Source organism: Hemicordylus capensis, chromosome 1 (genome assembly GCF_027244095.1).
Source record: "Hemicordylus capensis ecotype Gifberg chromosome 1, rHemCap1.1.pri, whole genome shotgun sequence".
NCBI lineage: Eukaryota > Metazoa > Chordata > Lepidosauria > Squamata > Cordylidae > Hemicordylus > Hemicordylus capensis.
In genome coordinates, this window is record NC_069657.1 from 366,226,785 (window position 1) to 366,246,598 (window position 19,814).

General features: G+C 44.4%; 1 protein-coding gene and 1 long non-coding RNA gene across 9 annotated transcripts in view; one reads left to right on the top strand and one right to left on the bottom strand.

The window, feature by feature from the left end:
* ARID1B (AT-rich interaction domain 1B) overlaps positions 1-19,814 on the top strand; it is a 676,179-nt gene that overhangs the window by 311,731 nt on the left and 344,634 nt on the right. The gene's annotated exons all lie outside the window — the stretch shown is intronic.
* The window catches only part of LOC128344192 (uncharacterized), a 79,496-nt gene that overhangs the window by 28,862 nt on the left and 30,820 nt on the right, over positions 1-19,814 (bottom strand). The gene's annotated exons all lie outside the window — the stretch shown is intronic.

A 19,814-nucleotide genomic window follows, 5' to 3' on the forward strand; every position in this document is an offset into this window, starting at 1 on the left:
GGACTACGTGCTACCTGCAAGTTTACAGGCAATAAGCCTCTGAATATTACTTGCCCCTGGAAAATTTTCACACAGCTTTTAAAGCCCTTTAGCTCGCATCTCGTTCTGAATGGAGGTTGTATGTTCACATATCAGGCAGATTTTGCGTCTCGTTCTGAATGGAGGGTGTATGTTCACATATCAGGCAGATTTACTCCGAAGGGAACACTTCACACACAATTCGGGTTTTTCACTGTGCATTAGAGTACAGCCTGATTTATATCCAGGGTTAAAAAATTCACTTTTTGCGTTGGGTTTTTAGGATAACTTTGAGTTTGCAGTAAGCCTTGCAGAAAACTCTCACTAAAGCCTGCTGTGTGGAGAATTCCCTGGTGAGCAACAGTGGGGGAGGACGGTTGCCTTCATGTCCCGATTTTCGGCTTCCCAGAGGTATATGGATGGCCACTATGGGAAACAGGATGCTGACCTAGATGGTCCTGTGGTCTGAATGAGCAGTGCTCTTAGCTTCTTGTAAATCATTCAGTTTGCTTCTGAGTCATAAGAGAGAGAAATATAGTCCAAAATGAAGAGAGGATTGTCATTCTATATGGTCAACCCTTATTTTGTTCACTTTTGCATCTAATACCTATGAATAATTATTTTTAAAAGATTTTATATTTTTTTGGCCATGTTAGTAAAATGTTTTGAAATACTTGAAAAAACATAAATCTCCACCAAAATAGAATTGTCTGTATAAATACATTTTTAGATTAGGTACTTAAGGAGCAACATATTGTTCTATATTAAGCATTTCAAAAGGGCTTTCGAATTCTTTTTCCCCAGAATTGTCAGTGTTCTGGTGAACAAAACTGCATTTTTGTTTTTTGAATTAAAAGGCTATGAGACTTTTTTCTTGCAGTGAGAGTGTGATTATATGGATCAAAGGAGATGCACACAAGTGACATCTGCAAGAATTGGTAACATTTTATCTGAGCCAACATTCCACCATGATGGAATCAGCAGACATTGAGCTCTCAGAGGTACCATGTATGAAAGCCAAAATGTAATTGAAACCCTGAGCCAGTGGGGGTGGTGGGACTTTTAGGGGCAGGAGTAAAGAAGAGGCAAGACACATTTGGCAGTAGGGTGGGTAGCTCTCTCTTACATATTAGAACCATCAGAAACACAAGTATTTCTACATTTCCCATTAACTCCCAAACACATCTATATATTTATTTCTCCTAGGTGAACCTGTCGCTAATCCCATGCGTGGCAGCTCTCGCGGGAGCAGCTACCTGGGTTATAGAGATGGGGAGACAATGGTGGTGGCAGCTGGTTGGGAGGCGGCGGCTGCAGGCTGGCCCGACTGGCAGGAACAGGAGGCAGTGGCAGGCCAGCCGGGCTACCAGGAGGAAGCGGCCGCTACCGGAAGAGGGTGGGAGGAGGTGGCCGGCCGGCAGAAGTGGACAGGGCGGGAGTGGCCGGCCAACCAGAAAGGCGGGCATTCTGGCATTGGGCAGGGGGAGAAACAGTGGCGGTGGGTGGGCCAGCCAGAGGTGCAGATGCTCTGTGCCCAGCCCAGCTAATTTTCATTTATTCCAGTATGACTGCAGCCTTAATTAAAATTGTAATGTAATATACTATTGCATTTTTGGACTTAACTATCTCCCTATGTTCCTAACATACCAGTTGTTTCCCCCCAAATAGAGAACCGTAATAGGAAACCTTCCTGATCAGTCTTGTTGAAATAGTTCTTCTACAGGTGGAAAGGTTTGCCTGCATAACCACTGCATGACAGACAGAAATTCTATAATGGAAACTTTTCCCATCATGTTGATTACAGAAATGGAAAGTTTCACTTGTTGAATTTTTGCCTGTTGTGCAGCTGTTACAGGTACAAGCCGCCTGCCAGAAAAATGTGACAACTATACAGAGCAAGCATCAGAGCTTTTGTTACATATTTAAAGCATGTTTCAGTTCACCCTTGAGTTTAACACCACACCCAGGGCGGCTCACAACATTTGTAAAAACAATGTTGAGAGAGAGAGAGAGAGAGAGAGCGCACAGCAGAACAGTAAAGTATGATCAGAAAGATGAAGACCAGCAGTAGTACCAGTAAAAATCATTAGATTAAAACCAGTTTAGGTGGCATGGTAGAAAGCCTGGGTAAATAAACAGGCCTTGAATGAAATGAAATGACCAAAAGAAATAAAAGAATCTAAAGGTAAAGTGTGTCGTCAAGTTGGTGTCAACTCCTGGCGACCACAGAGCCCTGTCGTTGTCTGTGGTAGAATATAGATGGATTTACCATTGCCTCCTCCCACTCAGTATGAGATGATGCCTTTCTGCATCTTCCTATATTGCTGCTGCCTGATACAGGTGTTTCCCATAGTCTGGGAAACATACCAGCGAAAATTTGAACCAGCAACCTCGGGCTTGCTAGTCAAGTCATTTCCCGCTGCGCCATTAGGTGGCTCATTAAAACAATCTAGATATCTCAAAAACATCTAGACAACCTATCCAGGCCAGAGAGAGAAGAAAAAGCACATTTGAGGTGAGGAAATAACAATGGGGATTATGGGCTAAACATTTACTGAAAGAAGGCAGAGAAAGGCAAATCTGCCTATACCCAAAACATTTACTTTGTATTCAAACTCAAATAACAAACCTCCACTCCATAGTTCTGTATTCCTGTCACAAATACAAATCTCCACTCCACAGAAACAATCTCTCTCTCTCTCTCTCTCTCTCTCTATATATATTTAATTCTCATAGACGTGCCTCTGTGGGGATGCGTCCCAGCAACCCAGCTGATTGGCTGGGCGGCGGACGCACCTGAATGGCTGAGGCACAGACCAATGGAGGCAGCGGGCCTGGCCTGGCCGTGAACGTGGAGGCCGGTGGCGGGCCCAGCCGCGGAGGCCAGCAGCAGCCAGTGGCGGTGGGCCTGGCCCGGCCTGCTGCAGAGGCCAGAGATGGTTGTGGGCCCAGCCAGCCACGGAGAACAGAGGTGGTGGTGGGCCCGGCCTGGCTGGCACAGAGGAGAAAGGCAGCAGCGGGCCCAGCCGCGGAGGACAGAGGCGGCGGGGGGCTCGCCTGGCTGTGGAGGCAAGGCCCAGGAGTGGGGAAAGAAAGTGGGGGGCCAGATGTGGCGGTGGGAAGGGGAGGCAGCTGGGCCGAGAAGCAGAGACTGAGGCAGAAGGTGGGGAGGGGGGAGATGTAACCGCTGGCCCCAAAGAATGCACAGATGCTCTGTGCGGGGTCGGCTTGTATCTATTATATTAATTCTCCTGGGTGTGCCTTGGAATGTGCGTCCCAGCACCTAGCTGATTGGCTGGGCGGCGGATGCGCCTGATTGGCTGAGGCGTACCCAGGAGGATTGGTCGCCATGGCCACAGCGGGCCTGGCCTAGCCGTGGAGGAAAGGCCCAGGAGGGGGGAAAGAAAGTGGGGGCAGAAGTGGCAGTGGGGAGGAGAGGTAGCTGGGCCCAGAAGCAGAGACTGGGGCAGAAGGTGGGGGCGGGGGAGAGAGAGGTAACCGCCAGCCCCAAAGAGCGCACAGATGCTCTGTGTGGGGTTGGCTAGTATATATATATATTTCTCCTGGGTGTGCCAGGGAAAATGCATCCCAGCAGCCCAGCTGATTGGCTGGGCTGCAGACGCGCCTGATTGGCTGAGGCGCACCCAGGAGGATTGGTTGCCATGGCGGCGGCCCGGCCATGGAGGCCAGAGGTGGTGGGCCCGGCTGCGGAGGCAAGGCCCAGGAGGGGGGAAAGAAAGGGGGGGCAGAAGTGGCAGTGGGGAGGAGAGGTGGCTGGGCCCGGAATCAGACACTAGGGCAGAAGTCGGGGAGAGAGGTAACTGCCGGCCCCAAAGAACGCACAGATGCTCTGTGCGGGGTCGGCTAGTTTACTAGAATATGAGGAAATCTTCACTTGTGAAATGAATTGGTAGTGTTACTGGATCAGTAAGGAAACAGTTTCTTACATACAATATTGTATATTTGTAACTGCATTTCTGCACATTTTGATGTGAAAGGTGAAGTGTAGCATTAATTAAAGTCTCTATCAGTGGGAGAGATCTTGCTGAAAAATATGGGAGAAAATAGCCATTTGCTACTCCACAAGACCTCCACACATGTTGACTGTGCATACACACTACCCACATACTGCCTGTGAAGATCGCTAATAGCAGTGGCAAGAGGGCACAGCTCTCAGCCAGCTAGGTGTATAATTGTGGGTCGCTGAAGAGAAGGAGTACCTAACAGTTGCTTCTCTTCAGCCCAGCAAAATCCTGTGGTGGTTTCACCAGTGAACAGGGTGAAGGTTAGTGAGCTTGCTTCTCCTCCCTCCAGCCTTGTCCTGAGAGTACCTTGCTCTTTAGATGAACATAGCAAGCTGCATTCATTCCCGGAGACCAAAACTATCACCTGCGATGTCCTGGAGGCCAAAGGGGAGAATACACTAATTCACCCCCACACTCTGATCCTGGATCCTGGTTTTGAGCATTATGGAGGCTAGACAACAGAATACTGAGGAAGCTTGGTGCCACAAACTGAGTTCTTAGGCCTGGCAACAGCCTTTCCTTCAACTGCTGTGATCTGTGACTCTCAACTGAGCCCCTGGGCAAGGGCTGGTGCCAAGGCTAGAGTGTTCTTGAAATGTGCCGTTGGCCTCCTCAAGGCCCCCTCATCTTTAGAGCAGAAAGGGAAAAAATCATCCCCTCTGTCTATCCTCCTTCTCCACCAAATTAATTTATTACAGATGCCCGCTTGTAATATATATTTCAATGTAGCAGCAGAATTAACACGTGCTAACTAGACTGCAACTCTTCTACATATTTCTGTAACTTCAGAAAATAAAACTGCAGTTAGTTAATAAAATTATATATTCAAAACAAAATAGACTTCTCCTGAGTGAAATCTACCTAGAAACTCTGACCCCACAATGCTACAGGATTTCCCCCCCAATTGTAATTCAAAGGGCGACTTTTGAAACTGTCATAATAAAATCAAACGGTTCTGATTTTGGCTGCTCCAATTGTACAGAGATGGAGAAGCAGTAGAGTAAAAGGTACATTTAACTTTACTTAGGAAAGATATATAATGTATAGATGGTCAGTTCTATGAACACATGTAAAATACTGACATTAACTATAACTGTGGATAGCATTACTTGGGCAAGAATACAAATCTTGGCAGATCATCATGTTCCTTTTAAAAACAAGGTGAGCATTATTAGCCTCCACCCACTACCCAGTTACTTGGCTGCTTCTCTGATGGCAATGCTGCTACTCCAGCAGCACCAACAGCAGTGGCTAGGAGTAGGGATGTGCATGAGCTGGTTTGTCGCCTTCTCTGGGAAGCGCTGAACTGGCTCAGGCACCAGTGTTCGAACCAGCTCATTGGGGTGGGGAATAGTTCCTTTAAAAAGCAGGTGAGGAGCTGCGTATCTGCTTTTTAAGGGAACCACTCTGCTGGCGGGTGCATGAACAGCTCCTAAGCCGAGGGAGAGAGAGAGAAACATAAGCTATCACAGCAGTAATCAGGTGAAGGGGTTTGAGGGTTTACAGAGGGCAAACCAATTTATAACATGCTAGGAAAAAACACTCCCCCCCCACCCCCGCTTTCTCTGCTTTTGCTCATAATTGTCAGTTTCCAGTCAAAGTCCAGCTGGAAGAAGCTTGCCCATCTCTTAACTGCAACATAGTTTGAAAATAACTGGTTTTGCATTTCAGATACAATACTTTATTTCTTCTTCATCACACACACATGCCCTTTATTCTTATTCTTTCAGTCAAAGTATTTACTCCTAAATGAGAAATGGTAGAGTTTAAAGCCAAGGACAAGATGGATTTTTCCTGACATCCGAAGACTCTGAATATAACTGAGCTGACCACTATTACTTTTGTGTGTGTCTGTGTGCAGTTCACATTTAGGGGTGAACAATTATAGGCCCGGATTTGGGAAACTTCTGGACAGATGACAAGGTGTTCAATATCACACTTCACACTGATTGTCTACCACCCAAGCACATTCATCGTATGTTGGGGCAAGCACATTCTTGTTAAGTTCTTTCCTGGAGAGCACATGGTAGATTTGAGTGGGGGATGGGATAGAAGATACTTTGTAGGTAGAAACTGGGGGAAAGACGTAAGAGTTGGGTTCAGTGGTTCACGGGGCATTGGTTTTGAGTGTAAAGGAGGCTAGTAGAATCAAGATATAGAAGGTTAGTGGGGTTAGGGTGGATTGTGAGAGAGTTGTCTAGTATGGGAAAATACTTGTGGAGAGTAAGAGGGCTGTGGTTCACGGGATATTGAATTGGGGTTAAGGAGCAGAGACTTGAAGGACATTGAGGACTTAATATGTGGCCACATAAGGGGTGTAAGGAGAAGGGTTGAGAGGGTGGGTGTATGCCATTCCATGGCAGTGATAGCCTAAGATTGTGGAGCACACCAGCCATGATTACATACATGGGAAATATAGCCCATCATTTGTTCACTGATATGTGATGCGTTTAGGAAATCTGTGAATTGAGGTCTAAAGTTCCACATCTGTACAGATTCTTTTTAAAAAATAAAACCCACAGACACAAACAGGGCCTGCTCTTAGTTAACACACATTTCTTCAGTCTGAGAAAGAGATGAAAATGCCACTCCTGTTACTTAATCTGTTTTTGTACAAATGTTGATTTCTATAATGAGAGAGAGAAGAAACCAAAAATTGGTCATTTGTTCGGGATTGAGAAATGTGGCTATTTTTCATACGTTAGTAATGTCTTATTTATGCCAATTTGCATATGTCTTTCATGAACCTGGCAAACGCTGAATTACTATCTATGGCTCCATTGTACTTTATTGTTCTGAAATTGGGTCTTCCAGCTATGAAGGATTTTAGTCAATCTTGACAGCTGAAAAAATAGGTTTTCTTTTTATTTATCTTCTTGTTACCAATACTTTAGTAAGTTGTGATTCTCAGCTTTCTAACCAGAGCTTGCTACATAGTTTGCACAGATGGTTTGCAGTTTTTTGTTTGTTTTTTGGTGTGAGGTTCTCTTGTGCAGCAGTGATCAATGGGAATTGCTTCCTGATTTAGCTTTAGGAAAATAATTGAGAGCTCAGAAAATATGAGTTTAGTCCACTGTGCATTGTTTCTGTGTAACCCCTATGCGTTAATGAGACTTGTGTAGGAGCAATTCGTTCTCACATTGTTTACCACCTTAGATTTTTCTGGATATGGGTTTCCAGAGACCTGGCCTTTGCTTCCTGAATTAAATGTGACTCTTGCATTGTCTCTTTCTTTCTATTAATAGCCCTCCCTACCCCAAGGGCTCAGTATGGGCAAGAGCAATTTTGAATCAAATGAAGAGTATTAGCACAATTCCCAGAAGATTTTAAATCTAATTTAATCAAACAAAGAACAGTCATGTGTTCTTATCCTTACTTTCCCATGTTCCCATATCCAGTGTACCCAGTCACCTTTGCTGTGTGTTAAAGTTCAGATATTTTCTGTTTTTCAGGTTCTCACCATGTTAGGGAGAAAGTGTTTTCCATCATATATATATTAATATACATTTATATATTAAAGATTTTATCATGCCGTTTTGGCAATACTTCTTATGGAAGAAGACATTTTACTATGTGCTACTTAAACTGAATCACTCCAAATACACTCTTGCCTATAGTTAGTTTTTTCTTGCTTATGTAAATGAAATATATAATTAGATGTTGACTGCTTATCATGGGAGTGGACCAGCTTGATTATGTGTTTTTCAGATTGAAAGGAAGATGTCTATTTTCTCTTATTTGGCATTAAGACTACAAAATGAAAGTACTGTCTTCTGTTGGCCTTGCCAGCACTGTGCTGTGCAAACAGCAACCTCCCAGGAGAGAAGAGCTGGAGAGTTGTAGGGGCAGGCTCTGTTGTAACACCAGAGGTGTAGCAAGCTCCGCGGCGGCTCAGGAACAGGCTTCCCCAGCATTTCTCTCTCCCTGCACCGCCTGCATTTCTCCCGAACCCTGTGCCACACCACCACAACAGCATTCTTCTCATTCGCTATGACCTACCTCCTTTCTCTGACTGCTACTGCGGAGGCCGGCCGGGCACATAGGTATGCACTAGCCACACTCCTCATGGCTGGCACTGGGAAGAATTGGGGGGCAGGAAATGAGCCTCAAGTGTGGCTCATTCTCACTTCTCTCACCTGGTTGTAACTGCCTCATTCTACCTCATTGCTATGTGCACAACATTAACACCTTGAGTGCAGACTGGTTGTTTTGCCAGGTGGGCAAACAACCAGCCTGCACAAGAGATTAACGCTGCATGTGGGGATGGGCAAATAGCCAGGACATGTGAAAGGAGTGAGAATGAGCGGCACCGGAGGCTTGTTCCCCCCTCCCCATCTGCCCATACCGTCCACTACTGCTAGGCACGTAGGATTTTCCTAGATGTCTCTAATGGCCAGAATAGTGTTAAGATGCTGTGATTTACTCCCAGTGATTCACTCCCAGTCTTGCCCTCATAATACCTTTTCTTGCCATGCTAATTTTTTTGCCAGTCTTGTACTGCACAGTACCTTTGTGTGATGTTACTATGCAGTGAGGCTGTTCTTATGATCAGCCAAAACCAGGCTAAGAAAGCTAAGTCTGGTCTTGACTGATCATAAGAATCGCTGGGGTGACATGTCCCAGCCCCCAACCTTCTGTGCTTCCAGGGAAAGCCGGTGTCCGCGTAGGTGCATGATCCACGTGCCCAACATGGTTGGGACAATTGTCTGTGGGGGAGGTAGGTTTTTACAGACTTTCTCCCTGCGTGCCCTAAGCCCTTTCTCATTGATCATGAGAAAAGGCTCAATATCTGGTAAAATAACAGGTACCAGCATTGCAACACTTGTTCACCTAATTTAAATAGTTTTGGATTGACTCTCACTGCAAATGTAAGCAAGTTATAACAGTATGCTAATGCAGCAAAGGTAGTGGCCAGTCCTAAGTACATGTTTAACTTAGACATGTTACTTGGTTTGTTAGACCAGTTGCAACATTGTGCTGTTAAGTTTATTGTGCAACACAAATTACTGTACATGTTTAAAAAGTTGTTGAAGTCTACTGGTCTTCTCACAGATCCCAATATTTAATTATAACAAAGTAGTCTCTTCATACTGTATTTAATTAGTAGCAGCCTACTTTGATTGTGATGGCACATGACCTATTCAAAGCTGTTGTCCACATAATCTACAGTTCTTAAGTTCAAAATTAAGATGATAACATTTTAGATATCCATTTTTAATCCATGGTAAGGTAAAGGTAAAGTGTGCCATCGTGTCAACTCCTGGCGACCACAGAGCCCTGTGGTTGGCTTTGGTAGAATACAGGAGGGATTTACCATTGCCATCTCCCGCGCAGTATGAGATGATGCATTTCAGCACCTTCTTATATCATTGCTGCCCAGTATAGGTGTTTCCCAAAGCCTGGAAAACATACCAGTGGGAATTTGAACTGGCAACCACTAGCTTGCTAGTCAAGTCATTTCCCCGCTGCCATTTCTCAGTGTCGAGTAACTTGCTCAATTGCTATTGAAGAAGAGAAGGATTAAGAAGAGTGGTACAAGGGTTACTTTCAACTAATGGGAGTATTGTGTTCCATGTGGCACAAAATACATGCTTACCATCTATAATAGTAGGAAAAACTCCATTCAGGTCAGGTACTGTGCACAAAAATATGAACAAGGAAAAGAAATCAGATTGTGACCACATTAAATGGACTAAAAAAAGGCTGAGATTTGAGTCTTTTTTCAGTGCCTCCTTTCCCATTAACAGCTTAGTTGTGCTGGCCTGTGGAACAGAGCTAATTTTCCAGTGAATGATACAGCAGTCAGGATTCAGAAATAGAGGAAGTGTAGGGCAATTAACTCTCTTCTGTAACTCTGTTACTTTCTCTCTCTTTTCTGTCCTGTCCTCCATATGCCCTTTTCCCTACTGCTCATCAAACAGGTGATGTAAATTTGGAAGTGTATGCTTCAAGCCCTGCAACACACCCCATTGTAAATGACATATACAAGGAGATCCCTATGTGTGTTTTTTTAAAAAGTTATTTAAAATATTTATATCCCATCTTTCTTTGTTAAAATCCACATGCTGGACCAGGAATGAAGAGCACAAGTTGAATGTGGATGCACAGCCAATTGTAGATGTCATCTCTATGCCACTGTATTCCTTTCAATTGGATGCAAAGCAGATCCCCATGCATATCTAGGGTAACTAGACATATATAATTGCACCCAACTAGAATGTGATCAGGGCACAGATGTAGAAATATTATTTGGATATTCTAGAGCTTACCCATGCTAACTGAGCAAAGAGGCACATTTTAAAGTGATGGCTGTCATATTTATCAGTATTCAGCTCAGCATAATATTTCTCCTGGTGGCCTCTTGGTTTCTCCCTTGTGTTTCTTTTTAGTTTGTGAGGCCTTTGGGGTGTGGGGACCACCTTCTTTTGCTATGTCTTGAGGCAATTATTAGACCTCTTCTAAAGAAGCCTACGTTGGATCCCTCAGAGTTAATCCACTATAGGCCTGTCTCCAACTTTCCATGGCTGGGCTGGGCAAGGTAATTGAGAGGATGGTGGCCTCCTAGCTCCAGACAGTCTCTGAGGAAAGTGATTATCTAGATCCATTTCAAACTGGTTTTAGGTGGGCTATGGGATGGAGACTGCTTTGGTTGGCCTGATGGATGATCCCCAACAGGGACTTGAAAGATGGAGTGTGACTCCGTTGATCCTTTTGGATTTCTCTGTGGCTTTCAATACTATCAGCCATAGTATCTTTTTGGACTGTCTGAGGGTTGGGAGTGGGAGGCACTGCTTTGCAGTGGTTCTGCTCCTACCTTTCAGGTAGGTAGATTCCAGATGGTGTTGTTGTTGTTGTTGTTGTTGTTGTTGGAGATTGTTGTTCTTCAAGACATGGACTTTTATATGCAGCCCCCCAGGGCTCCAGTCTCTCTCCAATACTTTTTAATATCTACCTGAAATCCCAGGAAGAGATCATCAGGAGATTTGGTGCAAGGTGTTATCAGTATGCTGACAGTATCCAAATCTATTTCTCCATGTCAACATCATTGGGAGAAGGCATAACCTCCCTAAATGCCTGCCTGGAGGCAGTGATGGGGTGGATGAGTGATAACAAACTGAGATTGGATCCAAATAAGACACCTTAAGTGGTGCAGCGGGGGAATCCTTGACTAATGGATTCCCTGGTGGTGCAGTGGTAAAACTGCCGCCCTGTAACCAGAAGGTTACAAGTTCGATCCTGACCAGGGGCTCAAGGTTGACTCAGCCTTCCATCCTTCCGAGGTCGGTAAAATGAGTACCCAGAATGTTGGGGGCAATATGCTAAATCATTGTAAACCGCTTAGAGAGCTTCGGCTATAGAGCGGTATATAAATGTAAGTGCTATTGCTATTGCTATTGCTATTGCTATTGCTAATAAGCAGAAAGTTGCCAGTTCAAATCGCCGTTGGTACTATATTGGGCAGCAGCAATATAGGAAGATGCTGAAAGGCATCATCTACATCACGGCTTAGGCCCTGGGTATTTAAGAGAATGTCTTCTTCACTATGAGCCACGCCAGCCATTGAGATAATCCGAAGAGGTTGGTCTGCAGTTGCCACCAGCTTGTCTGGTGGCTAAACGGGGATGGGCCTTCTCTGTTACTGCCCTGAGAATCTGGAATGCACCCCCTGCTGAATTAAGAGCCTCCCCATCTCTGACAACTTTTAAAAAGTCTTTAAAGACACATTTATTCATCCAAGCTTTTTAACTGGATGTGATTTTAAATTTTTTTAAGGTTTTAATTTCTGTTTTAATTTGTTGTATTTTGCTGTAAACTGCCCTGAGATGGAAGTTTGGGGCGGTGAACACACTGAATGAATGTAAATAGATCAGAAAACTTCTTTGTTGAAAGGGGGTATATAAGAAATTATACAATTTTAGGTTGAGTTAGTTGCCAGAGTATTGCTTTGTACAGAAAACTATCAAATCACTTTTAGAGTAGCATTTGTCATTTATCAAGGAAATCTAGTTGCATAATCCAGCTATATTCTGTTAATTTACACCTTTATAAGCGGATAAATTAAGCCTTTAATCTCCCTTAAGTCACAGCAGCACCATAGATATGGAAAAACCTTCTGTTTGCCTTTTGTCTTCTATTTAGTTGCTGTATTATATGCCTACTGAATTTGCCCAGGATCAAAAAGTGTTGTGAAGTCAGCGAGAGGAAGGTTTTTTATTTGTTTTGTTGTTTTGTGTCCCCCACCCCTTCAGAAGATTGGTTATGTGGGGATGATAATGAGGCCAATTCATTAATTTGACTGTTACTAGGAAATGTAGCATTGTAACTCCTTCAGATTACTGTGCTAAGAAATTCGTCCTTTTAATGTGTGTGTGCTTCTATTAAAACATCTTAGTTTTCCAAATAACATTTCTTTTCTGAGGGGCATAAAAGGCTGGCAGTCACTCAAAGTGTTGGTGATGTATTACCTTAGGAGGAGATTTATGTATGTTACAAATAATTTTCTAGACATCTTGAAGCTCTAGTTTGAAATAAAGTAAATTACAACCCACAGCATGTTTGTGCATTTTAACCACAGCATTTCTCCCACATTAAGTAAATGAACTACGTCACTTATATAAATATTAATGATTTTCTTTTTTTTCTTTGCATGAAGCTGAAAAAATGGAAAATCTGTAGTAACTATATATGTGTTGGTAGTCATACAAGATGCATATGTGTGCATGCAGGAATGTCTGTATTCTGAGCACATGCTTGAAACAATTGATTAGTTTATTGATTGTGTTTTGAAACATCTTAACAATAGTCTCCAATAGTGTAACTGCAGTGGATCACCATGTGTTTGATAAATTTAATAAGATTTTACTTTACTATACATTTACTATAAAATGAACATTTTGTAAAGAAAAACAGGAAGAGGAAAAAAAGAATATTGTTTATTTAATTTATATCTCATTCTAAACTAAAGCAGCTTAGTTAAACACAGACATGGGGGGTGGGGAGAGGAATAACCATACCCAAATATATGAATGTATTCCTGGGAAGGAGAAGTTTTAACCTCCCAGCAGCCCTTCTTCCTCTGACTGGTAATTAGGGTCATAGTCTCCATCCTTTCACCTTTCTAGGTGAAAGGCATAATAACAACTTCTTACTATAATAACTTATAATAAACTTATAATAACATAAGAACAGCCCTGCTGGATCAGGCCCAAGGCCCATCTAGTCCAGCATCCTGTTTCACACAGTGGCCCACCAGATGCTGCTGGAAGCCACAGGCAGGAGTTGAGGGCATGCCCTCTCTCCTGCTGTTGCTCCCCTGCAACTGGTATTGAGAGGCATTGTGCCTCTGAGGCTGGAGGTGGCCCACAGTGACCAGACTAGTAGCCATTGATAGACCTGTCCTCCATGAATCTTTCTAAGCCCCTTTTAAAGCCATCCAAGCTGGTGGCCATCACTGCATCCCATGGCAAAGAATTCCATAGATAAATTATGCACTGTATGAAAAAGTATTTTCACTTGTCGGTCCTACATTTCCTGACCTTCAGTTTCATGGAGTGAACCCTGGTTCTAGTGTTGTGAGAGAGGGATAAAAATTTCTCTCTGTCTACCCTCTCCATTTCATGCATAATTTTATACACCTTGATCATGTCTTCCCGTATTCACCTCTTTTCCAAGGTAAAGAGCCCCAGATGCTGTAGCCTCGCCTCATAAGGAAGCTGCTCCGGGCCCCTGATCATCTTGGTTGCCCTCTTCTGCACCTTTTCCAGTTCTACAATATCCTTCTTAAGCTGACCAAAACTGTACACAGTATTCCAGATGTGCCACACCTGGAATTTGTATAATTTTTATATGCCACACCATAGATTTGTATAAGGGCATTATAATATTAGCATTTTTATTTACGATCATCGAATTAGCCTTTTTCACAGTTGCTGTGCACTGAGTTGACACTTTGAATGAGCTGTCCACCATGACCCCAAGATCTCTCTCCTGGTCATTCACCGACAGCTCAGATCCCATCAGTGTATATATGAAGTTGGTGTTTCTTGCCCCAGTGTGCATCACTTTACACTTGCTTACATTAAGCCTCATTTGCTGTTTTGTCACTCACTCCCTCAGTATGGAGAGATCTTTTTGAGTTCCTCACAATCCGTTGTGGATTTCACTACCCTAAATAGTTTAGTGTCATCTGCAAATCTGGCCACTTTGCTGGTCATCCCAACTTCTAGATCATTTATAAATGAGGTAAAGAGCACTGGTCCCAGTACAGATCCCTGGGGGACCCCACTTCCTACCTACCTCCATTGTGAAAACTGTCCATTTATTCCTACTCTCTGTTTCCTGTCCTTCAACCAGTTACTGATCCACACATGAACCTGGCCCCTTATCCCATGACTGGTAAGTTTACTCAAGAGCCTTTGGTGGGGAACTTTGTCAAAAGCTTTTTGGAAATCCAACTATACTATGTCAACCGGATCACCTTCATCCACATGTCTGTTGACACTCTCAAAGACCTCCAATAGGTTAGTGAGGCAAGACTTTCCATTCCAGAAGCCATGCTGGTTCTCCTTCAGCAAGGCCTGTTCTTCTATACGCGTAACAATTTTGTCCTTAAGTATGCTTTCCATCAATTTAACTGGCACTGAAGTTAAGCTGACTGGCCTGTAATTTCCCGGATCCCCCCTGGATCCCTTTTTGGAAATCGGAGTCACATTGGCTACTTTCCTGTTCTCTAGTACAGATCCTGATTGTAGAGACAAGTTACATATATTTGCTAGGAGATTGGTAATTGCACATTTGAGTTCCTTCAGAACTCTTGCATGGATACCATCTGGCCCTGGTGATTTGTTAATGTTTAGTTTTCAAGCCAGTTTTTCAAGACAACATCTTCCTTGTCACCTCAAATTAGCCCAGTTCTTCAGCCACTAAACCTAAATAGCTCTATTCTGGAGAGAGTATATGGTCAGTATCCTCCGCCGTGAAGACAAATGCAAAGAATTAATTCAGCTTCTCTACAATCTCCTTATCCTCCTTAATAATCCCTTTCACACCCACATCATGAAGCGATGAGATCATCCTATGGATCATTTATGAGGTCCTATGAGATACTAGTGAGGGACGTGAAAAAAGAGTTTTGGGGGGCTGCCATTGCATCCGCAAGCTCACGGCTGGCTAAAGTATTTGAGATAGTTCGATCTCTGACAAATATTTCTGGTACAGATCATGAAGTTAGAGAATTGGGTATTGGCTGTGAGGTTTTTAAGGGCTTTTAGGCGAATAAAATCTCGCTGCTCCGCCAGGACCTCCCCCTCACTCTTGATGCAATTGAGGAACTGGAGGCTCCGTGGCCGTCTACTGGGCCAATTTTTGAGAATCTTAACCAACTTTCAGAGGCCGATGTTGAAAAAATTCTGATGGCTACGAGGCCTACCACATGTCCCCTTGATCCTTGCCCCTCCTGGCTGGTGAAGGCCACCTGGGAGGGGTTGCAGACCTCCCTTGGGAATATTATCAATCTTTCCCTGGAGACTGGGATTTTCCCAGGAGAGCTGAAGGAGGCATTGGCCAGGCCACTTTTGAAGAAGCCATCGGATGCCTCGGAGCCAGCTAACTACCACCCGGTATCGAATTTGCCTTTTTAAGGTAAAGTGATAGAGCAAGCGGTAGCAGTACAACTTAAGACGTTTTTGGAGGATGCAGCGATTCTCGATCCCTTCCAGTCTGGGTTTTGGCCTGGGCATGGGGTAGAAATGGTCCTTGTCGCCCTGGCTGATGATCTCCGTCACCAACTTGATAGGGAGGGTCAGCGCTGCTGTTGCTGTTAGATCTCACAGCAGCATTTGGCAATGTGGACCATGATATTCTGGTCCACCACGTAGCTGATGCTGGGATTCTAGGCATGGCCTTGTTGTGGCTGTGTTCCTTCCTACAAGACTGGGGATATAGTGTGGCAGTGGGCGATGAGAGGTCTTCATGTCAGGTACTAACATGTGGTGTCCCCCAGGGGGCTATTCTCTCACCCTTGCTGTTCAATATTTATATGGGCCTGCTAGCAAAGCTGATGAGGGGTTTTGGGCTAGGGTGCCACCAATATGCGGATGACACCCAGCTTTTTCTGCTGATGGATGACAGGGCTGAGGACACCATAGCCCAGCTGACCAGGTGTTTGGAGACGGTCGCAGACTGGCTGAGGCAAAGTCGTCTACAGCTTAATCCAGATAAGACTGAAGTTCTGTGGCTGGGCCCAAAGAGGTCAGGGGGGAGTTTTCAGTTACTGACCCTTGATAGTGCTTGCTTGATACCTCAGCCTACTGTGAAGAGCCTGGGCCCTTCTTGATGCCTCTTTGAATATGGAGGCTCAGATCATGGAGGTCGCTCAAAAGGCCTTTTTTCAGTTATGACAAATGCGGCTGCTGGTCCCCTATGTGTCCCCTCCGGACTTGGCCACTGTGATCCATGTAATGGTCACTTCTAAGTTAGATTATTGCAACTCGCTTTATGTGGGGCTGCCACTGCGCTTAACTCAGAGATTGCAACTGGTGCAGAATGCAGCGGCCAGGGTCCTTACTAAGGTGCCTTGGCAAGCACATGCAACACCTTTGCTCATTCAGTTGCACTGGTTGCCCGTTGAGTCCCTGGTTAAGTTTAAGGTATTAACCTTAACATTTAAAGCCATACATTGTATGGGCCCTCCATATCTCCAAGACCTCCTGGTTCAATATGTCCCTCGCTGGGTCCTGAGATCAGCCACATGTAATGCCTTGGTGATCCCGGGCCCTAGGGATATTAAATTGCAATAAACAAGAGCCAGAGCCTTCTCAGTGGTGGGCCCGACTCTATGGAATGGTCTCCCGGATAATATCAGAGCTCTCCATGATCTGTTGGCCTTTCGTAAGGCATATAAGACTGAAATGTTCCGCCGGGTGTTCAGTCACTGAGATAGCTGGTCGTAAATTGCTCTTGTAATCCATGGTTATTATGTCATGTAGAATGAGTATTGTATGGCGTTGTGGTTTATGAGATTATGTAAGAAATATTTTTATGAAATTGTGTTGTGTATATTATTGCTTGTAAGCCGCCCTGAGTCCTATGGGAGTAGGGCGACAAATCAATCCAAATAAATAAATAAATCATCTGAGGGTCCAACCGCCTCCCTGGCAGGTTTTCTACTTCTGAAATTTCTAAAGAAGTTTTTGTTATTCCCCAAGACACTTCTAGCTATATGCTCCTCAAACTCTCTCTTTGCATCCCTTGTCTCCTTGCATTTGTTTTGCTAGAGTTTATGTTCCTTCCTGTTCTCTTCATTTGGGCAGGACTTCCATTTTCTGAAGGAAGTCTTCTTTGCTTTTATAGCTTCCCTGACTCTACTTCTTAGCCACACTGGCATCCTCCTGAACTTGATGGTACCTTGCCTCCTTCTTAGTATACATTCCAATTGTGCTTCTATTACTGTGGCTTTGAAATAAGTTTCATGCTTTCTGGAGTGATTTGACTCTCCTGATTTTCCCTTTCAACATCCTTCTTACCAGTCCCCTCATTTTTGAGAAGTTTCCTCTTCTGAAGTCCAATGAATCTGTGTTGGACTTCCTTGACAATTCTCCACTTGCATATATGCTGAATTGGATCACACTATGGTCACTGCTACCCAATGGTTCTGCAGCTCTGACATCTTGCACCAGCTCCTGGGCACCACCCAGGATTAAGTCCAAAGTCGCCATCCCTCTGGTTGATTCAGCCACTAACTGTTCTAAGCCACAGTCATTTAGCACGTCTAGAAATTTGGACTCTCTGTCATTACCGGAATGTGAATATATCCAGTCTATGTGGGGGTAGTTGAAGTCACCCATTATTACTGCCCTGTCTCTCTTTGATGCCTCTCTTATTTGTTTCTCCAACTTCATGTCACTTTCAGCAATTTAATCCGAAGGTTGATAGCACATCCCTAGTAACACATTTCCTTTCAGTCCTTGTAATGTTACCCATAATGATTTTGTTGAGGACTCTGGTCCACCTAGGTTTTCTAGCTTATTGGAATCTATCCCTTGTTTGATTTAAAGTGCCACTCCTCTCCCAATCCTCCCCTCCCTGTCCTTTCTATAGAGCTTATATCCAGGAATAATCATGTCCCATGGGTTCTCATTGTTCCACCAGGTTTCTGTTACACCCACTATATCTATGTTTTCATTATTAACCAAGTATTCCAGCTCACCCATCTTGGCTTTGAGGCTTCTGGCATTGGTATATAAACACCTATACGCCAGGTCCCTCACCTGGTGTTGGCATGTGCTATCCCCCTTACCATCATTTGACCTATTTGGCAAGCTGTCCTGTGTTTCCTTCTGCTCAACTCCTGGCTCTACTCTGTCCCCTTCTGGTTTATCCAAAACATGTTCACCCTCACACCTTGGGATTTTGCTGGCCAAAGCAGATACCACCCAGTTCCTGCAGGCATTTATTTATTTGTTTATTATTTATTAAACTTCGATACCGACCAAACTTTTGTCTCTGGGCGGTTAACATAAAACAATTGAAATGCATATAAAAAGTTAAAACAATGCAACGATTTAAAATCAGCCATAAAATTAAAATTTAAAAAGCTGCTCTGGGACTGTCTTGATTTTAAGCACCAGCGGTCTGGTTCTATCTTGTTCAAGTGGAGTCCATCCCTTCTGTACAGACTTTGCTTTCCCCAAAATGTATCCCAGTGCCTAACAACTAAACTCCTCCTCTTGGCACCACCATCTCATCCATGCATTGAGACCCCTCAGCTCCACCTGTCTTGCTGTCCCTGTGTGTGGAACAGATAGCACTTCAGAGAAAGCTACCTTGCGGGTCCTGGACTTCAGTATGCTACCTAGCGCCTAAATTTGGCTTCCAGGACCTCCCGACTGCATTTCCTAACATTGTTGGTACCAACGTGCTCCACAACAGCTGATTTCTCTGCAGAACTGCCTAACAGCCTACTTAGATGCAGCGTGATGTCCGCAACCTTCGCACCAGGCAGGCAAGTCACCATGTAGTCTACACATGGGTCACAGACCCATCTCTTTATGCCCCTAATGATCGAATCACCCAGTACTAGGACATTCCCGCCGCTGGAGGAGTATCTTCTGTGCAAGAGGATATGGGTGCATCACCCAAAGAAGGGGTCCCTGGTAAAGGGAGTGTTTCCCTCTTCCTCAGACTGATGTTCTCCTTTCCTGAAACCCTCTTTCTCCATGACAGCAGAAGAGCTGTCAACCTGGGAGTGGGATGCCTCTACCTCATCCCTGAGGGTCTCATCCACACACACCTCTTCCTCCCTGAGCTTCTCCAGTTCAGCCACCTTAGCTGCAAGGGAACAAACCTGTTCCCTGAGAGCCAAGAGCTCTTTGCACCAATAGCACACCCACGACTTCTGCCCCTCAGGCAGATAGTCATACATGGGACACTCTTTGCAAAACACTGGGAAGCAGCCCACCCCCTGATTGGCTATTTAGATATATGGTGCTTGAAGCTACATGCTGGGTACAGTTGTGAGCTAATTAAAAGTTCTTAGTTTTGTCCTCCAAGGAAATCACAAACGTTGGGTAGTACTCACCTTATTCTTGCACTGGGTGTCTCCCCTGATATGAAGCAGCACCACATTTGTGCCTCCCCACAACATTTCCCACCACTGTCCCGCTAAACTGCTGCAAAACTCTTTTGTTATCTGTTTGCAAACTCCTGTTAGCATATCTTCTGGGAGCAAAGCTCTCCTGATCCGAGCCTAGTATTCAAGACCAGCAGTCAAAC